This window comes from Myotis myotis, unplaced genomic scaffold, assembly GCF_014108235.1.
Source record: "Myotis myotis isolate mMyoMyo1 unplaced genomic scaffold, mMyoMyo1.p scaffold_m19_p_3, whole genome shotgun sequence".
In the NCBI taxonomy this organism is placed as follows: Eukaryota; Metazoa; Chordata; class Mammalia; order Chiroptera; family Vespertilionidae; genus Myotis; species Myotis myotis.
In genome coordinates, this window is record NW_023416335.1 from 163,936,809 (window position 1) to 163,944,351 (window position 7,543).

Here is a 7,543-nt window from a genome sequence, read left to right on the forward strand (position 1 = left end):
TGTTAATTTGCTGATGCTCATTAGGGGCTCTTAGCACAGAGACTGTTGAGGTCTGATGGTGTCAGATGATGAGGAGAGGGGTGTGGGGACCAGAATTCTATCTCTAGCAGCTCCTTCACTCCACTTGTAGGCTGGCACAGCTCTGGGAGAAGGGAGGTGAGAGGTGTGTTCTCAGGGCTTTGAGAACGGAGAAAGGGCTGGCACAGTGGATGAGAAGTTGTGAGGGGCTGGGGGCAGGGGACACATGGGAAGTCAGGGGGAGAGCTGGAGATCCCTAGAGGAGCTGTGGGCTTAGGACTGTGGAGGCGGAAGAATGGGATTCGTTTACTAGGGGCCTGGATTTGGCGTTGCCAAAAGGAAGGGAGGATTTGGGGTTCTGGTCTTGAGTTGGGGAGCTGTCCAGCAGCACCAGGCGGCCCCAGAGGGCTGCCATGTCCCTGGGCAACCACTGGGTGGCAGCACTCTCACAGGTACTTAGAATCAACCCAGTGAGGCTTCTGGGAGTGGGAATTCCGCTTGGGAGTGCCCCAAACAGGGAACCAAGGAAGAATTGGACAGTCCGATTCCTGAATTCCTAGTGTCCTCGGGGGGATGAGAGGACTATCTTGAAGCATCTGCAATTCCCTTAGTTCCCCACCCTCGCAGGCTGAGTGACTGACATATGCAGCTTCTTGAAACGGCTGCAGATTGCTTCAGTCACCTGGGATGTTACTGAGGGAGCAGCGTGGGTGGAAGGAAGGTGATGAGGTGAGGTGGAGGCAGGCAAGGACTGATCGAGGCCAATGAGCAGCCTCAGGAGGAGTCTGGGGGAAGATAAAAGATGTGACTCAGGGAATTTCAGTTTCCAGACCTGGTCCTGCCACTCATTAGCATGGGCAGGTCCCTTGACCTCTCTGACTCAGTTTCCTCATCTATAAGATGGGAGTAGTATTTATTTCACAGGAGTTACTGAGGATTACATGAGATAATGCATAGAAAGGGCTTGGCACGTTCGCTTGTACTTAGTAAATCCTCAAAAAGTAACATTAGCCTTGATGTTTGGGTCCAGTGGTAAAACCACCAGTGCAGCTAAATCAGGGCAGAATCTGACAATGGTTCAACCCAGGCTGCACATTTGAATCAACTGGGGAGCTTTTTAAAATGCTGATGCTGTGGCCCCATTTGAGACCAATTAAATCAGAATCTGGGGGTGGGGCCCAGATTTCTCAACTGTTCAAGACCTTTAATATACAGCAGCCAGCCTGAAGAAACTTTGATCTTCAGAATCTATGGGTCTGAATCAAGGCTTCAGCATGATTCTCCAGCCTTCAAGGTTCTTTCTTCTTTTTAATTTGAGAGAGAGAGGTAGATTTGTTTATGCATTCATTGGTTGATTCTTGTATGTACCCTGATCAGATCAAACCCGGAGCCTTGGTGTATTGGGATGACTGTCTCACCAACTGAGCTACCTGGGCAGGGCTCAAAGTTCTTTCTTACGGAAAACCTAAGTCCCTCCTGCTGTTGTTTCCTCTTCATTTGAGGTGAGCTGGACCCCTGAACACATTCCCCATCCTTGCCCTGTACATTTCAGCAAACCTCCACTGAGGCATTGCCTGCGTCAAGCCCCAGGATTGGCCCTGGGGACATGGTAAGGAGTGGCACTGTCCCTGCCTTCAAAATTTCCTAGTGTCAAAGGAGAGATGAACATGTTGACAACCGACTCCAGTGCAAAGGCCAAGAGTGAAATGAGGAATAGAAGAGGGCTGCCAGCGTAGAGTAGCAGAGGGGCAAGCCAGGCTGACTGGGGTTTGCGGAGCGGAGATGAAGAAAGGGGGAATTGGCTTCTGAAAGATAACACTTGAGAGACCCAAGGACTGTGATTAGTGTCCCACTGCTCCTTTCTGCTTCTCTGGCTCCACTTACCTCTTGTTCAGACTGTGACAGATTCTAGCTCCTTCAGCCTCCCCTCAGCCTCTTGTCCACACTTCCCTCCTCTCTGGCCCCTGCAGTTCCTACATCTCAGTCCCCTTTCTCTCCTGGGGCTGAGAGAGAAACAGGCCTGGAGCTATTCCTCCTTCCACTGGCATGAGGCCAGGACCCACCCAGGGCTTTGGCATCCTGCTGACCCGGATTCAAATTCCATCTCTGTCACACCACCGCTGTGTGATCCTGGGCAAGTTACTTAACCTGTCTGAGCCTCACTTTCTCCACACACTGTAAAATCTGGCTAATGCCCACAGTGATGAAACATGTATGCCAAGTAAACAGTAGGTGCTCCATAATAGTGGCAAATATTATTTTCATCTCTGAAAGGCTTATGGGGGCAAATTCCCCGTGGACACTTCCCTTGCAGATGGTCCCATCTGCTCTAGGTTCAGAAGCACCCTGCAGCCTCCCAGAGACAGGGAGGAGGAAGGAGGGCAAAGAGGGGGCGAGGCCCCCTGGGACTCCCAGGCAGCTCTTCTCCGCTCCCCCATGCGTGAAATCACAGGCGCCCCAATCTGTCTGTATCCACTTCATCTGCTAGCTCAGCAAATGCAGAGACAATTAAGGAGTTAATTAGCAGGCGGGTGGGAAGGGCTGTGGACCCGAGGCTGATGGGACCCGTCCCCCCCTCCCCCCGCCCCCTCCCTCCAGGCTTCGTGTTGAAACTGTGACCCTCATCTTCTCTCCCTGTTTCTTTTCTGGCCCAAATGCTCCTCTTACCCTCTTTCCTAATTTCTCTGCTACACTTGTCCTTTCCCCCAACCTCGTGCTGGCTGCCTTCTCTTCCCCATTTCTCTCTCTAGTTTCTCTCCTTCCTCATTTAGCTACCTCCCCCCCCCCCCCCCCCGCCCGCCGCCAGCTTTCCACCCAAGTCACTGCCTTCTCCATCTTTCAGGGGCTAACCCTTTCCTCCTCCCCATGTTCTCTTCTCATTCTGGCCCCTCTTCACTCCCCACTCTTTCTCCCTTTCCCCCCAATCACCCATCCTTCTCCAACTTGAATGGGGATCTCAGAAAGTGTGCCTTGTTTGCTGGTTCATGAGTATGGGGTTCACCATTTGCTACAGGAGGCAGCAGGACCCAGGTTGCCTGCCAGACGGGGTCCCCATCTCTGCTCACCCTCTCCCAGCACCTCCCACTCCTGGCTCTCTGGTGTCTCCTCTGCCAGTGCCTCCCAGGGGGTCCCACCCCTACCACTACCACCACTGCTCCTCTCTCAGGGTCTGGCCTTCTTTTTCCTCTCTTCCTATCCGGGGGCCAGCAGATGACCACCTTTCTTCCATCACACACCCCAATTTGTGTCATCATGTCACATGCTTAAAGAGAAAAACACAGGGAGACCGAGAGACAGAAAGGCACGGAGCAAGAGCGAGGTGGAGAAATTGGGGCCAAGGCAGAGATTAAAAGGGCAGATGTCTGGGAGGGAGGAGGAAGTGGAGAGGGGGGAGGATGGGGAGAGAGGGTACAGAGAGATGTAGAAATAGAGATAGGGAAGAGAGTTAGGTCCCTCCCTGCTTTAAAATCCTGGGTCTTTGAGAAGAAGAGTGAACAAAGGAGGAACTAAAGGCCCACAGAGTGTCTGGTGCTTTTCCGTTCCCAGGAACTTCCCTGGTGAACCCCTTACCTGGCACTGGCCTCCTGTCCCTCCTGGACCAGCTGCCCTGGCCTCTCTGTTTTGTGGGCTCTAGCTGCTCTGGGAGTAGGTGTGTCCTCTGCCCTCCCCTCGCACACCCTCCCCAGGCGGGGGGCTCCCCCTGAGTGGGCAGCAGCGGTCTTGACCTCTGGAGGGGAGGAGAGGGGCAGGGCTGTGGGCAAGGACTCCCCCGCTCCCCCAGGCTGTGCTCCTCCCACACTCAGTGCATTGGATCCTGGACACGTTGAGGGCAGGGACAGCTGCTCAACAGTGTTCGGTGAGTTGCCTCAATGAGAAGCACCCTGGGGGCGTGGTTGGGCCTGGAGTTCCCTAGGCTTGGAGACACTGTCCTTCCTCTGAACCAGCTGCACAGTCCCCCCCCTTTCCCACCTCTCCCTCCATGCACCCCTCCACAGCCTTCCCCATGGACCCTCCTCCCGGGTACCCCGGCCCCTCTGGAAGGCACAATCTCAGCGGCCTCTGAGCCGGAGGAGGCAGCGCCGGTGAATAATTCATGGGGCTGGGAGGCCCTTATCTGCCAGGCCGGCCCCACCCGGGGCCCCTGCGCCGGGCTGCTGTCCCGCGGCTGCCCGCTTTATCTCGGCGCCCAGCTTGTAATGCAGCCCGCCATATCACACGCAGAAGGGGAGATTAATTTTCTGGTTTTGCATGGGCGGGAGGGGAGGGGGCGTGGGGAGGTGCTGGGGAGCAGAAGCTGGGATCTTTCCGATTTCAGACTCCAGCGGCTTAATCCTCTCCGGGCCTGCAGAAAGGGGAGGAGGGGGTGTTGCAAGCCAAATTTCATCATCGCGGCAGCCTCAACAGAGGGCGGAGGCGGCGAGGGGCAAACAGACGGCAGAAGCAGCGGCGCTGGCGCCGAAAGGGGAGTTGTTTGGAAACAGGGTGAAGGCGGCCCTCTCCGCCCGGGCGCACAGTCGTCTGCTCGGCTTGTCAGCAGCTGGGGCCGCGCGGGGCGAACACAGGGCTCCGCGCACAGGGCTCACCTCGCAGGGAAGTGGACCAGCCTTGGTGTCTGCCACACCTCGCACAGGGCCTGGCACAGAGAGGTCTAAAAAAATGTGGCCTGACTGTGGGCTGGATGGGGGGGAGGGGGGGGGCGGTGGAGGGGCTGACGAGCTGAGCAGACAGCTCCACATGCTCCCGGAATCTGGCGCTGCCATCTTCCCATCTGCTCCGTGGGCCCTGGCACACGCACACTGCTGGCTCCCTTGGCTTCCTGGGCCAGCGAGGGTGGGGACACTGGCCTGGGGAGCCTGCAGGCCCCTGATGCTTCTGCTGAGATGACACAGCTGGCTAGAGCTGGAGGAACCGCCACCTGTTAGCTGAGCACCTGTTATGCAACAGGGCGTGGGCAGGGCCGCCGCTGTGTTCCTCAAGATCTATTAGAAGTGAGCCTTGCCTTCCGAGAGCTTATGGCCCAATTGGGGCAACCAGACTCTTAGGTAACTGACTGATGCATGACAGAGCGTCACGGGTGGCAGGGAAGAGCTGCTAATAAAGTTCTCCCGGGAAGGAGAGAGTTGGTGATGACCAGGAAAGTATCTCGGAGGATGTAGCATCTGAGATGGGTTTTGAAGGACACGCAGGAGTTTGAATTGGCTTGTAATGGCATGGGAGAGAGGCAAGGCATTCCAAGAGGAGGAATTGTACAGAAGAAATGGTGATATGAACCCAGTGTGAAACAAGGAGATAGTAACGTTGTCTGTCTGGCGGGTGAAGGGGGAATAGTGAGGGTCAAGACCGGGCGGCAGGCAGAGGTGAGGACATAAAGGTCCCTGACATTGTGGCTGAGCTTGCATTTGTCTTGGATTATTGGGAAGCAACTGAAGGACTTTGTGCAGGAGGTGGCATGATCAAATTATTGGGGGAGGATAACGATAGTCAACGTCATCAAGCATTTGTGTGCTGGGTATTGTGTAAGTGCCATGGAAGGAATCCTCTCATTAAATCCTCACAACCACACTCCTAGAAGGTGATAAGATCATCCCATTTTACAGATGGGGAAATGGGGTCACAGAGGTGTTGGAAATAGAAGGGGGATTAATTAAAGAGCAGAAACCACAGATGGGAAGTTTAGGATAATAAATTCTTTAATGTCTCAGGTACTTTTGAGCATGGAGAGAAAGGAATACTCATTTTTTCTACTTTGATGTCCAATTTATCAATCTTTATTTAATTATTAACATTTCCCTAAATATTCTTATATTACTTATACAACCAATAAATCAAAAGCTTATGAATTTAGCAAATTATATTTCCCCAAATATTTAAACATTGATTTCATTGAATTAAGCCTCAGAAATCAGGTTTTCTTAAAAGCTTTAAACATTCTAAAAAGCAGACAAAACAAACAATATTACAATGACTGCCCAAACAATGCCCATTATAAAAAGCAGCATCATGCATTTAAATGTCTTTGACTCATATTTCCAATACTATTATTTTTATTCTTACTCTCTTTTCTTCCTAGGATAGTATTTTTCTGACTTAAACTCAAGAGTTTACCTGCCCCGGCAGGCTGAGGCTGCAGCCTGGGGTGATAGGGTGCACAGGTCCTGGCAGGGTGGGGCTTCCAGGGAGAGTCTCCTGACTTCATTTTGCAGCCCTTCACCTATTCATCAGGAACTCTCCTCTTCATATTTGGACCAATCATAGATTCTGAATTTTTGAGTGTGACCCTAATCTTTTCCCCCAAATGATTCTAGTTCTGAGCACCTTATCTTTACAGAACAGCTCCCTGTGTTCCGAGTGGGGCCTGGTCTGGTTCAGTTAAATCTAAAGCCCTTGGTCAATTGGTTAACTGGAACTACGTCCATCCCCTCCTTCTCATCGGCTGCTAAGACCTACACTATTGTCTGCTGAGGCACTGAAGCAAGTGTCTAAGATGAGGCATTAAGAGCTGAATTAGGGCAGTGGCGATGGAAATAAAAAAGGAGAGGACAGTTTTCTGAGACTCCACGAAGGCAAAATGGACTTGTATTAAATGGGAGAGAATGGTTTGCCTTATAGAATCAAATGGAAATACATGTGAAGGTCCTTTATATCATATAAGCACCATTAAATCCTGGTTGTTTTGCTTTTGTTATTAGGTTACGATTATGCGACGGCCAAGGACAAAATCCAGGGAGTTCACCCAAAGGAGAGGAGGCAGGAAAGGAGGCTGAAAGACAAAGGGAACTGAGAAAGATTGGCCGACAACAAGAACCAGGAGAGAGGTACCATGTAGACCAAGGGGGTGGGAGGCATGAGGACAGTTAGGTGAGTTTTACGGAGGTCCAAGAGAGAGGAGGTAAAGGTCCAAATTAGGGTAGGGACAGTATGGGTGTGTTGCGAGGGAGACAGGAAATAAAGGAGGTGTGTGATATCTTAGATAGAAGTGGCACATGGTAACTGCCTGGTGTGCTGATGAAGGCCAGGGGGGGCACTGGTGATTCTAAGGTCATGTATCTGGGGGTGGAGGGCCTGGGCAGGTGCAGGTAAGGAAGGCTGGCTGGTTCTAGATTCCTACAAGGGACAGAACAGAGGCTTCCCACTGGGAGCGGGTTTGACTATCCTTTGCAAAGAGAAACTGTTCGCTCCATGTGGTCCTCAGCCTTCGAGCATAGCTATTACCGTCCACTCAACCTCCACTCTTCTCACGGAAAACAGAATCAGAGAAGTTTAGAACTGGCAGGGACTCTACAGGTCCTCTAATCCACCCTCCACCTTCAACGACCACCACTGAACAGATGAGGCTAGAGAGCAGAAGTGGATGACGAGTGAGTGACAAAGCTGGGATTAGAGTCCCGGTGTCCTGATACCCAATCTAATTTACTTTTCCCCTGTCGCTCAACCTGGTGAGCTACTGCCAGAGGACTTGGACCATGACGTCCAATCTCACCTGGCCACCTAAAGAGACTTTTCCAGATAAGTTGGCTTTCTTTTG